General features: G+C 42.1%; 1 protein-coding gene across 1 annotated transcript in view; it reads left to right on the top strand.

Moving 5' to 3' along the window:
• Nucleotides 1-2,343: 2,343 nt before the first annotated feature.
• Nucleotides 2,344-21,045, top strand: part of LOC308073976 (filamin-A-interacting protein 1-like) — a 53,501-nt gene continuing 34,799 nt past the window's right edge. The window contains exon 1 of the mRNA XM_080413280.1: nucleotides 2,344-2,709. The gene's annotated coding sequence lies outside the window, so the exon portion shown is untranslated. The remainder of the gene's footprint in view (nucleotides 2,710-21,045) is intronic.

Here is a 21,045-nt window from a genome sequence, read left to right as displayed (position 1 = left end):
ACAAGGTAACCACCTGACAGTGACAATATGGATTTGTGAGGGTGCTGGCACCACTGCCAAGTCCGGAGGAATTTAGGGAGTACAGTATGTGCATGTGTGTGTGTGTGGTACTCTGTATTTGTACAAGTGAGTTGCTTATGCTTATGCCTTTCGGTTTGTGTGCGCCCGTATGCTTTTGTTTCATCATGCAACAGATTGCAGCAGCAAATACACCCACAGAAACCAGGAATGATTACATGTGAACACAACTATTCCTGTGAGGCAGACAGTTGTGTTGTGCAGCACATGAAATCCCATTGTGGAGGGAATGTAAATACCATTACAGTGGTGTAAAGTGCATTTACTTAAGTACTGTACTTAAGTACAATTTTGAGGTATTTTTTTTACTTTAATGGAGTATTTCAAATGTTCAATACTTTTACTTCTACTCCACTACATCTCTGAGGAAAATATTGTACTTTTACAATTATTTGAAAACTTTAGTTGCTAGATACTTAGTTACAATATACATACAAAACACACTAACCACTTCAGCCCTATACATATTTTGGCCATTTGAAAATAGCAGATCTACAAGCTCACAATGCGTCGCGATGCGACAGATTGTGAGCTTGTAGATCGGCTAATTTCAAAATACTTTTTATACATTTTGAACTTCTGCACAATGAGTACTTTTACCTTTGGTACATTAAGTATATTTTGATGCTGATACTTTTGTACTTTTACTCAAGTGCATTTTTAATACGGGACTTCTACTATTATATGTACTTCTACTGCAATGTATATCTACATTGCAGTATTGATACTTTTACTTAAGTAAAACATGTGAGTACTTCTTCCATCACAGTACTGTGACTGATCTCTGTTTTGCTTTAGTGTTTTGCTTATCTTTGGTTTAGAGAGACTTGGAGATAAGGTACAGTTGACTCTGGTGGCTAGTCCAGGACATTATAGTGAAAAACAAGTTGCTTTTTCTTGATATGATTTCACACCCTTCATTAGAAGAACAAAGGGGGGTATTTATAGCACTGGTTCTCAAAGTGGAGTCTGGGAACCCCCAGGGGTCCTTGAGGGGGTTCCAGGGGGTTCTCCAGACAAATGTGGAACAGTTTAAACACTTAAGCACTTTATTTTTGAAAAGTGTTGACAACATTTGTAAGAGGACATTTAATGTTCTCTTATGGGGGTCCCTGGCACAAAATCTTTTCAAATGGGGGTCCGTGGCCAAATACATATCAAATTGGGGGTCCTTGACATGAAAATGTTTGAGAACATCTGATTTATAGTGATCCCTGAAGAGAAATGAACTTCTCTTCACATTGAGCACACAGGGGAGCAGTTGTGGTTCAAATGCCTTGCTAGGAGACATGAAACCTGGAGGAGCCAATCGGGATCGAACCGGGGACCTTCTGAACACCAGAAGCCCGCTCTACCGCCTGAGTCACTGCCACCCTCATTAATGCCTACATGTAAAAAAAAATCTCCCTGGCCCCAACTCAAATACCACACTATCCACATATCTAACCCAACAATGCCCTCGCAGCAATTTCAACCACTCGCATTGATGCTGCCCACAATTACTATACCTCAAATATAGCTCACTGGCCCATTTTAGATTGTTTTGTGCACGCAGGGGCCAATGAGGTGGTCTCATCTGCCAAAGTCCTGGAGAGTTTGGCACCGGCAGTGCCTCCCAAGTCAGCAATTGGCGGTCGGTCCGACCGCCGCGAGGGCCTGGGTGGCTGATGGGACCGGACTTTCCCAGCATGAGAGAGAATGGCATGGCGCGGTTCAGCTGTCACAGAGGCTCATTGGGGAGCATGAGCTCGCCTGCTGGCTGGCCAGCCAAACATCTAGCGTTCAGCTAGCCTCAGCTGCTAGCAGCAAACCGTGCTGGCAAATAGTGGAGGAGTTAAATATAGGGCTTGTGCTTTTTTAGCCTCGGTGACTCCCGAGTCAAGGAGCGGAGAGAAGGGACAATGGAGGAGGTTGCTGCTGTGTGAAAGGATCCATGGCCTATAGCCGTGACAAAGGACATCACACTCTGCACCTCTCTCTCTCTCTTTATCTCTCTCTCTCCCTCCAAGTTTCTCCTTCTCTCGCTCTCTCTTCACCAAGAAACGGCTCTTTTCAATTACTGAGGGGATAGAATAATGACCGCCTACCTCCTCTGCAAATCTCTTTTTTTCAGTGCCTTCAGTGACCCCCCCCCCCCCCTCTCTCTCTCTCTGTCTCACACACTCCTCAGCTGACTTCTCAGTGAGAAGGAGAAAGATAGGTGTTGCTTAGAGGTTATGAGGGAGGGAGGGAGGGAGGGAGTAAGCAGTTGGGTCGGTTGTGAGAACGAGAGGAGGCAGGCAGGGTGGCAGGGGGTGAAGTTACACTGCTCTTTTATTGCTGTCTTCCCTGCTGTCTCCCTCTGACCTGAAGCCCTTGGGGAAGGAGAGACTTGGAGGGAGAGAGAGAGGGAGGGATAGAGAGAGAGAGAGAGAGAGAGAGAGAGAGAGAGAGGGCTGAGCTTGTCTTCAGTGATGGCACTCACCACCACTCAGTAGCTAGCACAATTGGCTAGCAGGAGGACCACAAGTGGACCACACAAGAGAGGACTGTTACTGGATACTTTACTTCATAGAGATACCCTATTCTCTGGGATTACACTGGGTCTAACGGACACTGCCTTAACCCTGGGGACCAGACAGCAGCAGGTAGGTCAGCTTCTCATATTGAAGGGGCTGGATGTGTGTGTGTATGTACAGTATGTATGTATGTATGTATGTATGTATGTATGCCTGTTGGTCCCTGCTTCATTGGAAAGTACCTAAGCTTACAGTGGACCATGTGGCTCTGTCAGAGCCCCTGTCCATCGGCTGCTCTGTCGCAAAGCCAGACGAGGCACACACACACACACACACACACACACACACACACACACACACACACACACACACACACACACACACACACACACACACACACACACACACACACACACACACACACACACACACACAGGAGCCGTTGTTGAACTTTAGTCATCAGTTTTACAATGACAATAAAGGGCAGACTGTTTCAAAAGAATGCAGTGCAGCCACTTCACCGCTAACTGTAAGATGTACCATTATGAATGGACCAACTCTTCGCCCCGAGCATGTCATGTTTTTTAATGCATTCAAATTGTATGTTTTTTTTAATGCCGTGCATTAATGACTTGCCCGCGGAGAAGACAAGGGACCTGCAGTTAAAGATACTGGCAGGGCGACAACACATACAGGACCGGGAAGAGCAAGTCATGAATCAAACATTTCCAATAAATTACCTCTTATATCGCTGTCATTGTTGAGTAAAGAGCAGTCTGTGTGAGTGTGTGTGGGTGGGTGTGGGTGTGTGAGGGTGAGGGTGTGTGTCTGTCTGTCTGTGTGTGTGAGAGAGAACCTCTTCTCTTGTGCTTTGCAGAATAGGACTGACAGTGTGTAAGCCAGACAAACGAGGCTCTTTTGAGATGCTCAGATAAGGAACAGCTAATCCAACTCATTTGTCAAGTTGTGCTTTCAAATGAATACGCACGCGTGTATGAATACACCCACGCCCACGTACACACATACGGGGCAGGCAACCTGTGTTACCCCATGTTCTCCCACACTTCCTCACCACCCTTGACCCCACTGACCCCTAGTTACCTTTGTGAACTCGCAAACCGCTGGGGCTTGGCACTCGAACGCCTCCCTCTAAGAGGCCCAGACCTGCCAGGAACGACATCTTTGAAGCCCGGATATTTATGAGCTGTTAGAACGCCAAAAAGGATACCGTTTTATCAGCAAGACGTCATCCGCATATTGGAGGAGACACATGGTTCGCGCTAGCCTAGCGTCCATTTGTCAAGGCACACATCGCGGCGTCTATACCACGTCGGAAAAAAAGAAAATCTGCGATGTGTCTCACCTTCAGCGAGGGAGGACTGTCAAGTTATGCCTGCATTTACACTTGTCGCGCATGGAAAACAGCCGATCTACAAGCTCACAACGTGCTGCAGTGCGGCGTGTTGTGAGTTTGTAAATCTGCTGTTTTCCATGCACGACCCTGGCACACAACTAAGTATAAATCAGTATAAATCAGGCCTTTTCTGTCAAGAAAATTGCTTATGTAGGGTGCACCACCTCTCTGTCTGCATCCAGGGGATCACGTGGAACAGTTATGTGAAGCACTTATCTCTTTTTCCCTCTCTAAATCTCTACCTCTCTCTCTCTCTCTCTCTCTCTCTCTCTCTCTCTCTCTCTCTCTCTCTCTCTCTCTATCGCTCTCTCTTTCTCTCTCACCGATGTGGACTTGAGCACTTAATGGTATCGCCACTGACATAAGTAGAAACGGTGGGAGAGAGATATATATCGCTCATTAACATTTTTGCACTTGGTCCAGGTTTTGGATAAGCGGACCCTCTCCAAATGTTTGCAAGGGACGTTTTCCCCACATGGCAGAACTCTGCCGCCACGGAGGGTCACCGGAGTTTATACCCCGCACTCAGGTGTCTGTCCCTCATAGGTGTCTGTCAAATGTGTTAGGCCGTTCACAGTTCACACTGAGCACCATAACTAAAACTATAACTACAAAAATATAGTTCTAAGTCAAGTGGATGGCAGAGTTCACACCAACTATAACAAAATAATACAATGGTGAACGATAGAGTTATCGATGTAGTTATAGCACTCAGTGTGAACGGCCGTATGTGTGTCGTGTACAGTGGTGTAAAAAGTAACAAAGTACATTTACTCAAGTACTGTACTTAAGTAAAAATTTGAGGAACTTTTACTTTACTGGAGTATTTACAGTTTTCAGTACTTTTACTTCTGCTCCACTACATCTCAGAGACAAATATCGTACTTTTACTCCACGGCAATTATTTGAAAACTTTGGTTACTAGTTACTTTGCAGATATAAATTATCATATTATAAAACATGCATTAACCACTTTAGTCCTATTTTATACTCAGACTATTTGAAAATAGTTGATCTACAAGCTCACGCGTCGCAACGCTTGTAGATCTGCTATTTTCAAACATTTTAGTACTTTTACTATTGGTACTTTTTTATACCAATACTTTTTTACATTTCTTAAGTGTTTTTTTTGTATTCCGGACTTTTACTTGTAACAGAGTACTTCTACATTGCAGTATTGATACTTTTACTTAAAGTTGTACAATGCAAAATCACAACTAACGATTTTTAGCAACCTCTGCTGGTCACTACCGTCACTGCATAGAATTTCCGTAATCCTCGATTACCCAGAATTCCAGTCGTTTTCACCGGAAGCCGGAAGCGTTTCAAAAAGCGATCTTTTAATTGTTTTATACTATCTACGGATCGTTTCTCTTAGCCAGTGGAGCATTAGTTACCATGAGCTGTGCTTTCTTTTTCTGTTCTTTTTCGATCTTCCAATCCTACATTATCTTAAAATCAGCGTGAGGTTCCTTTTTGTTAATAGCGCGGTAGTTCCTGGCCAAACAGGAAACCGTTGCGGTAGTTCCTGAGGACGTCGGCCACGACGTCATGACGTTGGCCAGGAACGTCATTTTCCCGGGAAAGTCCCCCCCGTACACGTTCAATAGAAAATATATAAATAAAAGGCTTCCGGGGGTGAAATTCACGGAGTGGGTGTTGTGAAACTTTTGCCACTCGCAAAAGATATACAATTTAACTTTAGTTTTGTTGAAAACGTTACCTAGTATTACTTTAAGTAAAACATTCAAGTACTTTTCCCCACCACTGGTCGTGTCCTGTATGTATGTATGGGTTGTAGCCTACAGACCGGTTCATATCAGCTGTGTGACGTCACACTTGACTCTGAGTCATCGGCCCCGAAGGCAACAACAACATCCCAGTTCAAACAGAAACCAACGTGACTCGGAGCAAATTAAATTTGGGTGGCTGGCACGAGTGGCATTGTGGTGTATCTGGGTCTCTGCTCAATGTGCGAGTGGCTTGCCTCACGACATGACTTCAGCCTTACGTCACCGCAGTTATTTTCTGATGGGAAGAGCGATAGGGACATAGTTGAGCTGTGAGATATAGCCTCCGCTCTCGGCACTGGAATGAGATGGAGGCACGAGATATAGCTCACACTTCACACCAGTGGTGTAAAGTAGCTAATGTACATTTACTCAAGTACTGTACTTACTGTAAGTACACTTTTGAGGATTTCTTTCCTGGAGTATTTCCCATTTCCAATACTTTTACTTCTACTCCACTACAAAACATACATTAACCACTTCAACCCTATGGTTGTCTGGTGGAAGAAGTACTGACATTTTTTATTTAAGTAAAAGTATCAATACCACAATGTAGAAATACTATATAAAAATGTTTTTTTACTTGAGTAAGAGTACAAAAGTATTGGCATCAACATATACTTGAAGTACCAAAAGTAAAAGTATCATTATGCAGAATGTCCCGTTTCACAAGGTATCATAAAATAGCAGAGCTTGTAGCTATTTTCAAATAGCTGAAGTACAAAATTGGGATTAATTGGTTAATGTATGTTTTGTCTTAATATCTGCAAAGTAACCACCAGTAACTAAAGTTTTCAAATAATTGTAGTGGAGTAAAAGTACAATATTTGTCTCTGAGATGTATTGGAGTAGAAGTAAAAGCACTGAAAACATACTCAGTAAAGACACCTACAGACATACTCCAGTAAAGACACCTAAAAGATTATACCTAAGTACAGTACTTGAGTACATGTACTTAGTTACTTTCCACCAATGCGCTGCACACAAGCAGAGGTGATCACATGCTGGTTCAGTGTGACCCGTTGGCGCGCTTTTGAAAAGTGACTGATGACAGATTGAATTCACCTCAAAGACAAACTTGTTCAGGAAGTCTTGCTACAGTAAAGGGTCAGAAAACCATGGAAGTGCTTCAAGTGCCGTGTTCAAGTCACGGTTCTTGATGAGCAGCTGGCTCATGGCCATAAAAAAAGAACTCTGTATGTTAATTAGTTCATTCATTGGTTCTCAAAGTGGGGTCCGGGGACCCCCAGGGGGGGGGGGGGGTGTTAATATAGCATCACAATAATTTTAACCACTTTAACCTTATACTTTGGCTATTCAAAAATAGCAGATATACAAGCTCATAGCGTGGCACCGAGTGCCGCGCTATGAGCTTGCATATCTGCTATTTTTGAAAAATCGGGAACATTTGTGCAAACCTTTGAATATATATATTTTTAAAGGGAACATTTTTAACTCAAAGCTTTGCTTCTGGGGTGGTCCCTTGAACAAAATATTTGAGATGGGGGTCCGCGGCAAATACATATAATTTTGGGGGTCCTTGACAAGTTTGAGAACCACTGAATCAGTTGTCCCCCAGGGCTCCATACCTTGTCTGCTCCCCCCCCCCCCCCCCCCCCCTCTACACCAAATCTCTTTGGTGGAAATAGCAGATCTACAAGCTCACAACGTGACGCTAGCTAGGGTTTCATGTGGTGAAAGTTTCACGCAACTTATCAATGCACTGAGTGACCCACCCTCTCTCCATTTTCACGTTGGATGGAAGGCATGCGCTCATACTTGTGCTTAACTGCCTGTGTGTGTGTGTGTGTGTGTGTGTGTGTGTGTGTGTGTGTGTGTGTGTGTGTGTGTGTGTGTGTGTGTGTGTGTGTGTGTGTGTGTGTGTGTGCGTGCGTGCGTGCGTGCGTGCGTGCGTGCGTGCGTGCGTGCGTGCGTGCGTGCGTGCGTGCGTGCGTGCGTGCGTGCGTGCGTGCGTGCGTGCGTGCGTGCGTGTGCTGTATCTGTTTGGTGAATAGTGTGTAACCTAAAGTCTTGTTGATGGGATTTGTAGCAGAATTCAAGTTTGTGATGGCACTCATATCCTGGCTGGCAAACAGATTTTTCTATCTTAACACATGAACCCTAGTTTACCTATTCTAGGGGTGAATATTCAGCATACATACTGTAGCAGATCTACAAGCTCACAGCGCATCACGATGCAATGCCTTATTGCCTTGTGATGCGTTGTGAGCCTTTAGATCTGCTTTTTTTTGGTGAAGAGCTTTGGTGTAGAGGGGGGAAAGGGGAGGGGGCCTAATAAAGACCCCATGTGGACTCCGGTCAACAAAGTACCAAACAAAGTATATAGGGTTTAAGTGGTTTATTAGAGGACAGTGAAGTGAATAAATGTCAGAGAGAGAGAGAGAGAGAGAGAGAGAGAGAGAGAGAGAGACAGAGCTGGTCACTCTGCTGTGGTCAGATCCTATAGGTCTGCTGGACCTCGACAACAGCTGTCACTGACACATGCACAGCCTGTTGTATAAGGGCCTCTGGACTCTGGACATGAATGCCAAAAATGCAACTCACTGTAGACACACTTATTTGGTAGAACTGTGCCGTCTATAACTCACAATCTCACATGATCTTCTAGTTCAAGAACGAAACTCCATAGCAACCCCAGATCATGTGATATTTAGCATACACACAGTGCAATACAATGCATTCATTCAGTTGCATCAAAACCTATTATTCATACGTTAATGTAATGTAAGCGCAGTGGTGGAAAAAGTACTCACATTTTTTACTTAAGTAAAAGCATCAATACTGCAACGTAGAAATACTCTGTTAGGGCGCGCTCCCACCAAGAGTTGGCTGGCCGCTGTTAAACGCAGGTTGTGCGCGGCCACAGTTTTTTGCAGCCAGCGGATTCTAAAAAACGGGAGTGTCGCGCCTGTCACTCACTTTCAGGAGCCTCCCCGTAGCCCGCACTGCCTGCTGCCTTGAGCACCATGTTGCTTCCTGAGTCTTGAGACAGTCCGCCTTCCACTCACCCGATTGGACAGAGGGAGAAAATCGGCTCCTGCCTCCAGCAGTTTTATGCTTAGTCGCGGAGAGCAGATAAACGCAAGGTCTGCGCGACAAGCGGAAAAATCTGCTCTTGCGTGAATCAACGCATTTGCATTGACAATGCATTGGCAGATTCTGCAAACAGCGGCCAGCCAACTCTTGGTGGGAGCGCGCCCTTAGGGCACGATCACACCGCACTTTTATTTTACCTCTGGGGCAGAATCTGCCAATGCATTGTCAATGTAAATGCGTGGATTCACGCAAGAGCAGATTTTTTTTGGGACGGACCGTCCCAAGATTCAGGAAGCACCATGGTGCTCAAGGCAGCAGGCGGTGCGGGCTACGGGGACGGTCTTGAATGTGAGTGACAGGTGCGTCACAGCGTTTTTTTGAATCCGCTGGCTGCAAAAAAATGTGGCCGCGCACAACCTGCGTTTAACAGCGGCCAGCCAACTCTTGGTGGGAGCGCGCCCTTAGGGCACGATCACACCGCACTTTTATTTTACCTATGGGGCGGAATCTGCCAATGCTTTGTCAATGCAAATGCGTGGATTCGCAAGATAGATGCGCAAGACCATGAAGACCTTACAAGTAAAAGTACAATTTGGAGGTACTTTCACATTACTTGAGTATTTCGATGTTTCAATACTTCGACTGCACTACATCTCGGAGGCAAATATTGCACTTTTTACTCCACTACAGTTATTTGAAAACTTTAGCTGCAAGTGCAGATTTAGATTGCTATCGCAAAACATAGATTAATCAATTAAGCCACTTCAGCTACTCGAAAATAGCCAATCCACAAGCTTGAGTTTGTTTGAATTTCTCCAAAACAGTGTTTCCCAAACAGTAGGTTGGGACCCATTTTCGGGTCAAGAACCCATTTTTTTCACAAAAACATACAGTTCATATGAATGGCCTGTAGTCTCGCTGTTTTACCCCTGCTGGTGTCAGAAAGAATTAGGCTCCATTCAAGCGGATACGTTTTATTTTATTTTATTTGAAATAGTGGGAAAATAGGCTTAATTTACGGTCTGTATAGAGTCTATGGGCGTCACTTTGTCCATTTCTTTTACACAGTCTATGGTTTCAGCTGAAAAAGTTTAGGAACCAATGCTCCAAGACGGAGAGAATGGGTGATCTCAGCCACCATCCCCCCCCCTCCCTTCACCTCCCCGGCTCTCGAGGGGAAGTGACATCATCATGACTGTTGCAGTGGACAGGCATGCGAGGCGATGGCGGCGGCCAGCAGAAGGCTTCCATCTGTACGCTGATGTCATGGATTTAGAGGATCATCTGGTGCATATTTACTCAAATCACATGTGATAGGAATGGGATTGCACGCTGACCTGTCATTCTGTTCCGTCGTTCAATACCAAACACGAACACCAGTGGTGGACTTACTTAAACTTAGACCTGAGGCCGATTCTGCAAAGTTTGCCTTCTAAATCAGTGGCTCTCAAACTATTTTCGTGCCAAGGACCCCCAAAATGATATGTATTTGGTCGCGGACCACCCCCCCCCATCTGGAAATGTTTTGTGCCAGGGACCCCCTCCCAGAAGAGAAGATTTGTGTTAAAAAATGCAAAAGTATGAACACTTTCAAGATTTTTCTAAAACAATTCTAAAATAGCTGATGTACAAGCTCGCATGTGAGCTTGTATATCTGCAATTTTTGAATCGCCAGTGCTGAAATCTAAAATGACTCTGATGCTTTCCTGGTTTTAATGGGTTAAGTAAAAGTAGCAATACCACAATATAAGAATACTCTGTTACAAGTGAAAGGCCTGGATTCAAGTACAAAAGTGTTGGCATCAAAATATAGCCTTCTTAAAGTACCAAAAGTTATTTCAAAACTTTGTCAAACGTCTTGAAAGTACTGATTTCAAAGCTCACAACAAGCTTTAGATTTACAAGCTTTACAAGCTCACGTGTCACGGTGCAACGTACTGTGAGCTATTTTCTGATAGTATGTATGTATGTATCAAATAGCACATAAAATAGCACTTGAATGGTTAATGCATTTTTTTAATTAATAATATAAATCTGCAAAGCAACTTGTAACTAAAGCTGTCAAATAGTTGTTACAGTACAGTACAATATGTCCCTCTGAGATGTATAAGAGAAGTATAAAGTGTTGAAAAATGGAACCTGACGACCCCAATGAAACCCATAGCCCCTTCCACCCAACCCTGTGATGACTTTATCATCCCCACCCATGTTTCTCAAGGTATAAACAAGGATTGTAACACCTAGTCCCATTCAGGTATGCGGTCAGGCGCAAGCTTGGCTCAGGGAGGAGGACGTCCCTGCCATGCAGAGTCCATTGCACTTGGATAATAACACCATATCCTGTGTTTGTAAAATACAAAAGTACCTCAAGTACAGTACTTGAGTAAATATACGTTACTTTCCACCACTGCAAAAGACCAGCAAAGCTGTTTGTTAGTCAACAGTGCATATTGTTGTTAGTGTACCAGTACAGTATGTACAGTATAATACATGGTACTGTACTGCAGAGCCAATGGTTTATCCACATATAATGTATTTTTCAACACTGATTAGTTTTAGATGCATTCGATACTAGCTGCAAACACTGCAGTATGTGACATGCATGTAAAATAGACTGTGAGCTTGAAGTTTGGCTATTTTGGGGTGTAGACTAGGGAAATAGTATTTTAGCCAGTGGTGGAAAAAGTATTCAAAATTTTTACTTAAGTAAAAGTATCAATACTGCAATGTAGAAATACTCTTTTAGGGCAGTGGTTCTCAAACCTTTTCATGTCAAGGACCCCCCAAATTGACACTTATTAGCCCGCGAACCCCCATTTGAAAAAGATATGCCAGGGACCCGCATAAGAGAAGATTTGTACAGCTCTAGCAGTGATTCTCAACCATTTTAATTTCAAGGACCCCCAGTTTGACATGCATTAGGCTACGGACCCCCATTTAATGGCATTTCTATCTCTGGGACCCCAATTTATATTGTAAAATCAATGTTAATTTAACTCTGAGAGTGTACAAATGGAACCAAATGGACCCGTGACCTGTCCCAATGACCGGTGACGCACTTGTCACTCACTTTCAGGACGCTCCCAAATGCAACAGCTCCAACCAGTTGCTCCATCGTAAGCACCATATGTTGCTTCCTGAGTCTTGGGACGGTCCGCCTTCCACTCACCCGATTGGACAGAGGGGGAAAAGCAGCATAGAGCGCATAAACGCAAGGTGTGCGCGACACCCGGAAAGATGCGCAAGACCATCAAACCGCGCAATTCTCATTGAAAAGCATTGGCGGATTCCGCCCCATAGGTAGAACAAAAGTGCGGTGTGACCGCGCCCTTACAAGTAAAAGTCCGGAATTAAAAATGTACTTGAGTAGAAGTAGCCTACAAAAGTATTGGTATGAAAATGCACTTAAAGTACCAAAAGTTGAAAGTACTCATTATGCAGAATGTCCCATTTCACATGTTATAAAATGTATACAAATCTTTTGAAAATAGCAGATCTACAAGCTCACAATGCGTGGCATCGTGACGCATTGTGAGCTTGTAGATTGGCCGAAATGTATATAGGGCTGAAGTGATTAATATATGTTTTGTAATAATAATCCAAATCTACAAAGTAACTAGTAACTAAAGTTTTCAAATAATTGTAGTGGAGTAAAAGTGCAATATTTGCCCCTGACATGTAGTGGAGTAGAAGTAAAAGCATTGAAAATTGTAAATACTCCTGTAAAGAAAAAATACCTAAAAATTGTACTTAAGTAGAGTACTTGAGTAAATGTACTTTAGTTACTTTACACCACTGGCTAAACTAAGTATATATAGGCTATAGGGTTTAAGCGGTTAAATGCATACAGTAGTAGTGTGACTCCGAATCGAATGCACCCAATGGAATTGCCAAGATTCCTCTTGAGACATAGGTTTAGGACCCTGCCCAGGCGGGACAGGAATTTCAATGCGTGGAATTCCATACTGATCTAGCAGGCATTTAAGACGGAACACTTCAGACAAATGGTTGACCTTATGACCTTAGTACCCTATTTAAATCCATTTCATCCATATGTCGCTTTGCTGCCTCTATTTCTGGAACGGCCTCCATTTGATCCCTTTTTCTGATGTCCGAGTTGTGAAGATGATATCCATCCGCGTCATGCATCCAGACATGTGACGCTCCTCTGGACAGTTTATGTTCACGGCGCGTTGCTTTCCTCTTAAACCAGGGGTCTTGAACGTTTTTCAGGCCAAGGACCCCCTAGCTGAGAGAGAGATGAAGCAAGGACCCCCCTCTATATCGTATAAAATTGTAAAATTTCAGATTAAACTTCATTTTTTTCACTTGGTCTGCTCTTTTTTGCCTCTACACTTTTTTACCTCTTTGACAAAAATAGCCGATCTACAAGCTCACAACGCCTCGCTAAAGTTCTCCTCAGAAAAGAGATGCTACAGTTCAAGTGGTTAATGTAAAAAAAATAAATCCTATCACACACAAATTTGGCATTCTTCCTGTAGTAACTCTGAGGTCTTCAACAGGGGGTCCGGGGCCCCTAGGGGCCCCGGACCCCCTGTTGAAGACCCCTGTCTTTTAAACCCTATATACTTCATTAATCAGGGTCCCTCGTGGGTCTATCATTGGCCCCCCTCCTTTTTTCCCGCTACACCAAACGTCTTCACTGAAAATCCACTCTTTTCACAGAATATTCGCCGAAATGTACAGATTGTTCGACTGTTATTGCATTCCCAGAAGGACTGACGACTGACGTAGTCGTCTGAGAACGACGTAGAGAGAGAGAGAGAGAGAGAGAGTGGTTAATTAACGCGAATGATTAGTGTTGCCAGAGAAATTGTGTACATGTCTGAGTTTAATTTTACAGTAGGGCCTCACATCTCATAAGGTGTGGTTTTTCTAATTCTCTCAATCAGAGATCTAAATCTTCGTGGTTAACACAAAGCCCATCTGCCTCATGGGCTGATGCACAGCCGTTGCATCCATCCATATCGTCTCTGGTCGGGTGGAAACCATTATGTCCAAAACTGTTATACTTTTCAGGATTCAAATTCAAAAACAGCAAAAGTAGCAGATCCACTGCGGATCTGCTACTTTTGATGCTTTTGTGTGACGCTGTAGTATGATCAAGTAGGGTGTTCATTTATGAAAAAACACAAAAAGTTAGTATATGGAGATAAGAGGTTTTTGCCCGACAGCAACGATTACGCTTGGTGATGGTATGTGTCGTGACTCGTGACGACGCATTCTGGTTGCCATGCTGTGTGACTGAACACGACTGTGCGTGAAAACTCTTTAGGCACACAGGGGGAGGGAGGGGGGGACGCCACGCCAAGGTCAGGTGCACACACATCCCAAAATGGTGCCTGTTTGAACTCGTAAAAGAGATTTACGATTGCCTGTTGTGGATTTACACAGCCAGCATACAGCGTCGTTAAGAACCATTTGAAGTTTCCAACAAGTGCTTCATAAATCAACAGATGTCTATTTATGAGATATCCGCATTTGCAAACGTTCCGTGTTTGTTATTCTTATGATGAAACCTCTCAACAATAAAAAAAAAAGAAAAAATAATAAATCACAGATGCATGACTCATGAAATACGAGCACTGACCTGGCTCAAAATCTGAGATTTCATTTTCATTTACTACTGTGTGCAGCACTTTACTTTACCTGAGTTCCCCTTAGTTGGCTCCTTAGGGAAACCTTAACTCTGGGTTCCAGTGAGGGGGTCGTGTTCATGAAACATGAATACTACGAGCTGAAACCCACTACCTGTGCTGACATTTTGCTCCAGCACTGCCCCTCAGCATTTTGAGTTACTGGCGCAATTACTTTAGTTATTAATAGAGGCCATCGCCACACAAATAGAAACCTTTTCTTGGACTGCAGCAAGCCAGAGTGTAGGGCTTTCTTTGGGCAATTATTAGATCAAACAGGCTCATGACCGCTTACTTTAGTGGTACTTGAACAATCCAGTATCCAAAATAGCGTATGGATGTAACAGGATGTATGGATGCCTGTATGGAGTTTGGTGCAGGCATTTCAACAGAGGAAGCCTGTCTTGTTCCTCTGCTTATCTCTATTTCCCCGGAACATTCCTGTTATGTAATATCTGACCCCCAAGAGCTAGAGGTGGCCTGGTGTGTGGAATGTACTGTCCATCAGACGATCGCTGAGACGGCACACCATTTGTACCATCACATGGGAGAAGGAGCTTTCATAAAAAAGTTTAAAAAAAAACCAACTCAATAACAAATGGATTGACTTTTAGTCCATGACTGCAGTTTTGATTGAAATTCTTATGATTTGGCCCAAAATCGTGTTTCTCTTTTCAGGACAGAAGAGCCACTCAAAGCTTTGCTGCATTTTATCAGGAGCCTCGGGCGTAACAAGTTGCCAGTGGTGGAAAAAGTACTCAAATGTTTTACTTAAGTAAAAGCATCACTACTGCATAATGTACTTAAAGTACCAAAAGTAAAAGTACTAAAATAGCAGATCTACAAGCTCACAACGCGCCGCGATGCGACGCGTTGTGAGCTTGTAGATCGGCTATTTTCAAATAGCCTATGTATAAAATAGGGATTAAGTGTTTAATGTATGTTGTTGTATGATGTAATAATTTATATCTGCAAAGTAACCAGTAACTAAAGTCTTCAAATAATTGTAGTGGAGGAAAAGCACAATATTTGCCTCTGAGATGTAGCGGAGTAAAAGCAAAAGTATAGACAATTGGAAACACTCCAGTAGAGTGAACGTACCTCAAAATGTTACTTATAAGTACAGTACTTGAGTAAATGTACTTAGTTGCTTTACACCACTGCACCGTTGCCAAAGGCTTGCGTGCGAAAGCACATTTCCCCAGTCCTTATTCGGTCATGTTGGATCCATGGGGCACGTATATCAAACTCTCTCCCAACCAAACCAAAGCATGTTTTCCAAATGTGACAAAGGGACCATCAGTTGTGTTTGCAACTGCTATATCCTCATCTCTTATTTCTTGGTAAAGCTATCTGGCTCCACGCCAGGCCCTTTTGTCACCACCATCATCTCTCTCCCAGCTCCTCTCTCACGATAGAGATCACGTCATGCGGGTTCTGGGATTTCATTACGCTTGTAAACGGAGGGCGCAAAGATCATTTACACACAAACAAAAATAACAACATGATATTAGGTGTCACTACATTACCTATCGTCTATTCCGGGGCCCCGGCCATGTTTACGTTTGTCGGCCGTGCAACTCGCATACATTGATTAACCCTTTAAGACCGGGAACGCATCTGTGTCACTTTTTAGATTTCTTTGGGCTATTCAAAAATAGCAGATCTACAAGCTCATAGCGCGGCACTATGAGCTTGTAGCACCGAGAGCTTGTAGATCTGCTATTTTTGAAAAATCGTGATATTTTTTTGCAAATCTTTGAATATTTAAAGCCAACATGTGTAACTCAAATCATTGCTTCTGGGGATTCTACAAATGTCTTCTAAATCCTAACAGTTTTTTTTTTATTGTATTTGGTGGTGGACTCCCATCTCAAAATATTTTGTTCCAGGGACCCCCAGAAGTTGTAACAGAGTAAAAAAAGAGTTATTATTTAGTCACAAGCGCTTGTTAATACTTTTTATTTACAAAACCCACCGACAGACTTAACCACGTTAAACCTGGTGTCCTTATGTTGGACATGATAATATTAAAGGATTTTCCAAAATAGCTCAAATAGATGAAATATGGAGATACAAGGTTTCTGTATGACAGTGATGATTATGTTAGTTATACGCAGCCTCCTAACGTCTGTCCAGATTTAGTTTATCCAGGCAGAGAATGAAATCGGTCCATCATTTAAAATCCTTTCCTCAAAGGGTGTAGTATAGGCACGTGCAAAGTTGTGCAAACTAAGCAACTATAAATGACCACAACTTTTGCAGTGGTGCAAAGTAACTAAGTACATTTACTTAAGTACTGTACTTAAGTACAATGTTGAGGTATTTGTACTTTACTTGAGTATTTCCAATTTCCAATACTTTTACTTCTACTCCACTGCATCTTGGATCCAAATTGTACTTTTACTCCATTACAATTATTTAAAAACTTTAGTTACTAGTTACTTTGTAGATTTTGATTATTATAACAAAACATACATTAACCCCTTCAGCCCTATTTAAACGTTGGCTATTTGAAAATAGCCGATCTACAAGCTCACAATGCGTCGCGATGCGACGCATTGTGAGCTTATACTGTAGATCTGCTATTTTCAAAAATATTTTTATATTTTGAAACTTGTGAAATAGGACATTCTGCATAATGAGTACTTTCTACTTTTGGTACTTTAAGTACATTTTGACACCAATACTTTTGTACTTTTACTCGAGTACATTTTGAATTCCGGACTTTTACTTGTATTCTACGTATTTCTACATTGCAGTATTGATACTTTTACTTAAGTAAAACATTTGAGTACTTTTTCCACCACTGCACAACTGTATTTCTGTCCGTATAAGAGTCTTTGCCCCGCCCTTTGGGGCTGGAATGCCAGACCAAAGATAAAACTGATATATTCAACATCAGAGGTATCCATTGACTTGCTGACCAGCAGTGACCACTGACAAAATGTTATGCGCCCCCCCTTTCATTGGGGAACAGAGTGGCACGTGTGTTGGGTGGGGGGGGGGGGGGGGTGGTCCCTATAAATAGGTCTGTGTGACAGCTGGACCTGGTGTCTGGCAGTGGTGGAAGAAGTACTCAGATATTTCACTTAAGTAGAAGTAGCAATACCACAATATGAAAATACTCTGTTACAAGTAAAAGGGCCTGTGTTCAAAATGTTACTTGAGTACAAAAGTACAAAAGTATTGGCATTAAAATATACTTAAAGTACCGAAAGTAAAAGTACAAAAATGTTTGAAAATAGATCTACAAACAACGAAAATGTGTCATTGCGTGCTTAATGTCCTCAAAGTCACGCATCCAACAAGCTTTGAACTGAGCAGATTGGACCTTCTGTTCCAGAGATAATGACCAAAACCTATTGAAAACGGCCACTTTCGCCAGTTTTCTGGGTATTGAAAACCTCAAGGGATGCGTCCGTGATGCGACCACTTAAAGTCTGGATCTCCGTTGCTAGCGGTTTTGACATACTGATGGAGTATATTATAGTATATTGTGGGTAGTATATCGAGATGAAAGATATGGGACATTAAAAAGGACAAATTAAACAAATGGGACAGATTATTAGAACACAAAAAAAATCGCTACAGCCTCAGTAGTTAACCAGTGAAATGACGGTATTTTACAATGCCTCTCATAGAGATTGCATTGAGAGCTGCAGTTCATCGTTCTAACGGACCCCGAGTGTCAAAAGTGGGCGTGGATTTGTAGGCCTTCCGCTTCCGGCCGTGTGTCTCTATGTCAGTGTATTTAAAGCTGACAGACCATCCCTGGTGTCCTCCCACTCATTAGTGTCTTCAGTGTCAGATTCAGAACAGCTGGTCATCAGTAGGTGGGTGTGACGCTCCACAGTCCTCTACGTCACTTTGTGTTTTCATGATGTTCAGTTGGCTAACGTTTTAGATTTTTAAATGCAAGCTCAGATCTACAAGCTCACAATGCGTCGCATCGCGAAGCATTGTGAGCTTGTAGATCGGCTATTTTCAAACATTTTAGTACTTTTACTTTTGGTACTTTAAGTACATTTTGATACCAATACCTTTGTACTTTTACTCAAGTATATATATTTTTTGCAAATATAATCATAATCTACAAAGTAACTAGTAACTAAAGTTTTCAAATAATTGTAGTGGAGTAAAAGTAGACAATTTGCCTCTGTGATGTAGTGGAGTAGAAGTAAAAGTACAGAAATTTTGAAATACACCAGTAAAGTAAAAAAAATACTTCAAAATTGTACTTAAGTACAGTACTTGAGTAAATGCACTTAGTTACTTTACACCACTGCCAAAATAGGGACGCTGAGTTGAAAGTGGATAAATCTAGGCCCAGGCCTTGACTGTGGGGCCTCCGATGTGTACCAGCTACTCTCATTCATATTGCAGTACATGTGTTGTGAGGTATTGGCTGCCGGGCAAACAGAAGCATTTTGCGGATGGTTCGGATGCCACAAATGCGTGTGGGCATTCAGAGGGTTGGCACGGGTCCGAGCGTGAGGCTCATTGTCTGCCAATTCTACTCCGTCTCCCATAAAGGAAAGTGGGAATGTCCCGTGCCAGCGCTGGAATGCGGGCCACGTGGCTTGGGAATCTTCCATTCGGGCCCCTGGAGAATTCACCTCTTATCGAGAGATCAGTGACCCCCGCAGGTGACATGGTAGATCGATCACCAGGCATGCCATGTTGGAATTTGATACAAAGCTGCACATTATGAAGAAGGCAAAAAACTGCAAAAAATGTAGGTCTTGTTCAGTGGTGGAAAAAGTATTCACATTTCTTACTTAAGTAAAAGTATCAATACTGCTTTGAAGAAATACTCTGATACAAGTAAAAGTCCGGAATTCAAAATTTACTTAAAAGGTACAAAAGTATTGCTATCAAAATGTGCTTAAAGTACCAAAAGTAAAAGTGCTAAAATGTTTGAAAATAGCCGATCTACAAGCTCACAACGCGTCGCATCGCGACGCGTTGTGGATCGCCTTGTAGATCGCCTATTTTCAAATAGCCAAGGTATAAAATAGGGCTGAAGTGGTTAATGTATGCTTTATAATAACATTTATATCTGCAAAGTAACTAGTAATTAAAGTTTTTGCAAAATTGTAGTGGAGTAAAAGTACAATATTTGCCTCTGAGATGTAGTGGAGTAGAAGTAAAAGTACTGTACTTAAAATTGGAAATACTCCAGTAAAGTAAAAAATACCTCAGAATTGTACTGAAGTACAGTACTTGAGTAAATGTACTTAGTTACTTTACACCACTGGTCTTGTTATTGAATCATTAGCTCAAATGGCTGCGCTTGAAATGCATCCAATCATTGACTTGTTGAACCACACAGAGACCATGTGGGAAAGTCAGACTTTCACGGTTGATTTCTCTACTTGCACAATTACTGCTAAAGAGTGCAAATACGTCCCTCCAGATGGAATTGCACAATAATGTAACATTAGAGTGAAAAGTCCTCTAATTAAGCTCCGCCTGAGGAGCATGAATCATTGTCTGTGAGTTTCACATGTACGCTAGCAGCCAGAAAAGATCTGGCATTAAGACAAAGGTATTTATGTTGTTAAAATGTATAGTGATGTAATGGCGTGTGAACAACTAAACTCTGTAGGTTGCAGAGAGTATACTTTACATTACGTATTGATTTGTAGCAGGCTTATCTTCTTGAGGTGAAATTAATCTGGCAACGTATTGGCTGACATGACAAAACGGTGCCTTTGCTCAGGTATACACCCCCCAGCAAAAGAATCAGAACTTTGTTTTAACCAAACATTAATCAACTTTAATGTTACATCACATGATGATTACAGGTGTGAAACAGTGGGTGAAATATGTTTTTTTTCTGCAGGCTTTCAACATTTGCAGTTACAGGAATAGAGAATAGAGCGGAAATGAAGACAGAACATAGAATAAGTTAATAACAGGAAGGCACAGTTAAATATGAAAGTCCAGTATACATACAGTACAATGCATGGTTAAACATTTGCAATGGATACATGCAGTGGTGTAAAGTAACTAAGTACATTTACTCAAGTACTGTACTTAAGTAAATGTTGAGGTACTTTTGCTTTACTGGAGTATTTCCAATTTTCAGTACTTTTACTATTACTCCACTACATCTCAGAGGCAAATATTGTACTTTTACTCCACTACAATTATTTAAAAACTTTAGTTACTAGTTACTTTGCAGATATGAATTATTACATTATAAAACATACATTAACCACTTTAGCCCTATTTTATAACTAGGCTATTTGAAAATAGCCGATCTACGAACTCACATCGATGCATTGTGAGCTTGTAGATCTGCTATTTTCAAGCATTTTAGTACTTTTACTTTTGGTACTTTAAGTACATTTTTATACCAATACCTTTGTACTTTTACTCAAGTATATTTTTAATTCCAGACTTTTACTTGTAAAAGAGTACATCTAAATTGCAGTATTGATACTTTTACTTAAGTAAAACATTTGAGTACTTTTTCCACCACTGGTAATCACCATGCACTCAGCTATAAAACCCACACACAGGCATTCTGCTGATTGGCTTAA

Source organism: Gymnoscopelus braueri (assembly GCF_963280865.1).
Source record: "Gymnoscopelus braueri genome assembly, chromosome: 19".
NCBI lineage: Eukaryota > Metazoa > Chordata > Actinopteri > Myctophiformes > Myctophidae > Gymnoscopelus > Gymnoscopelus braueri.
Note: the sequence above shows the minus strand (reverse complement) of the source record. Positions and strands in the feature narration are given on the sequence as shown.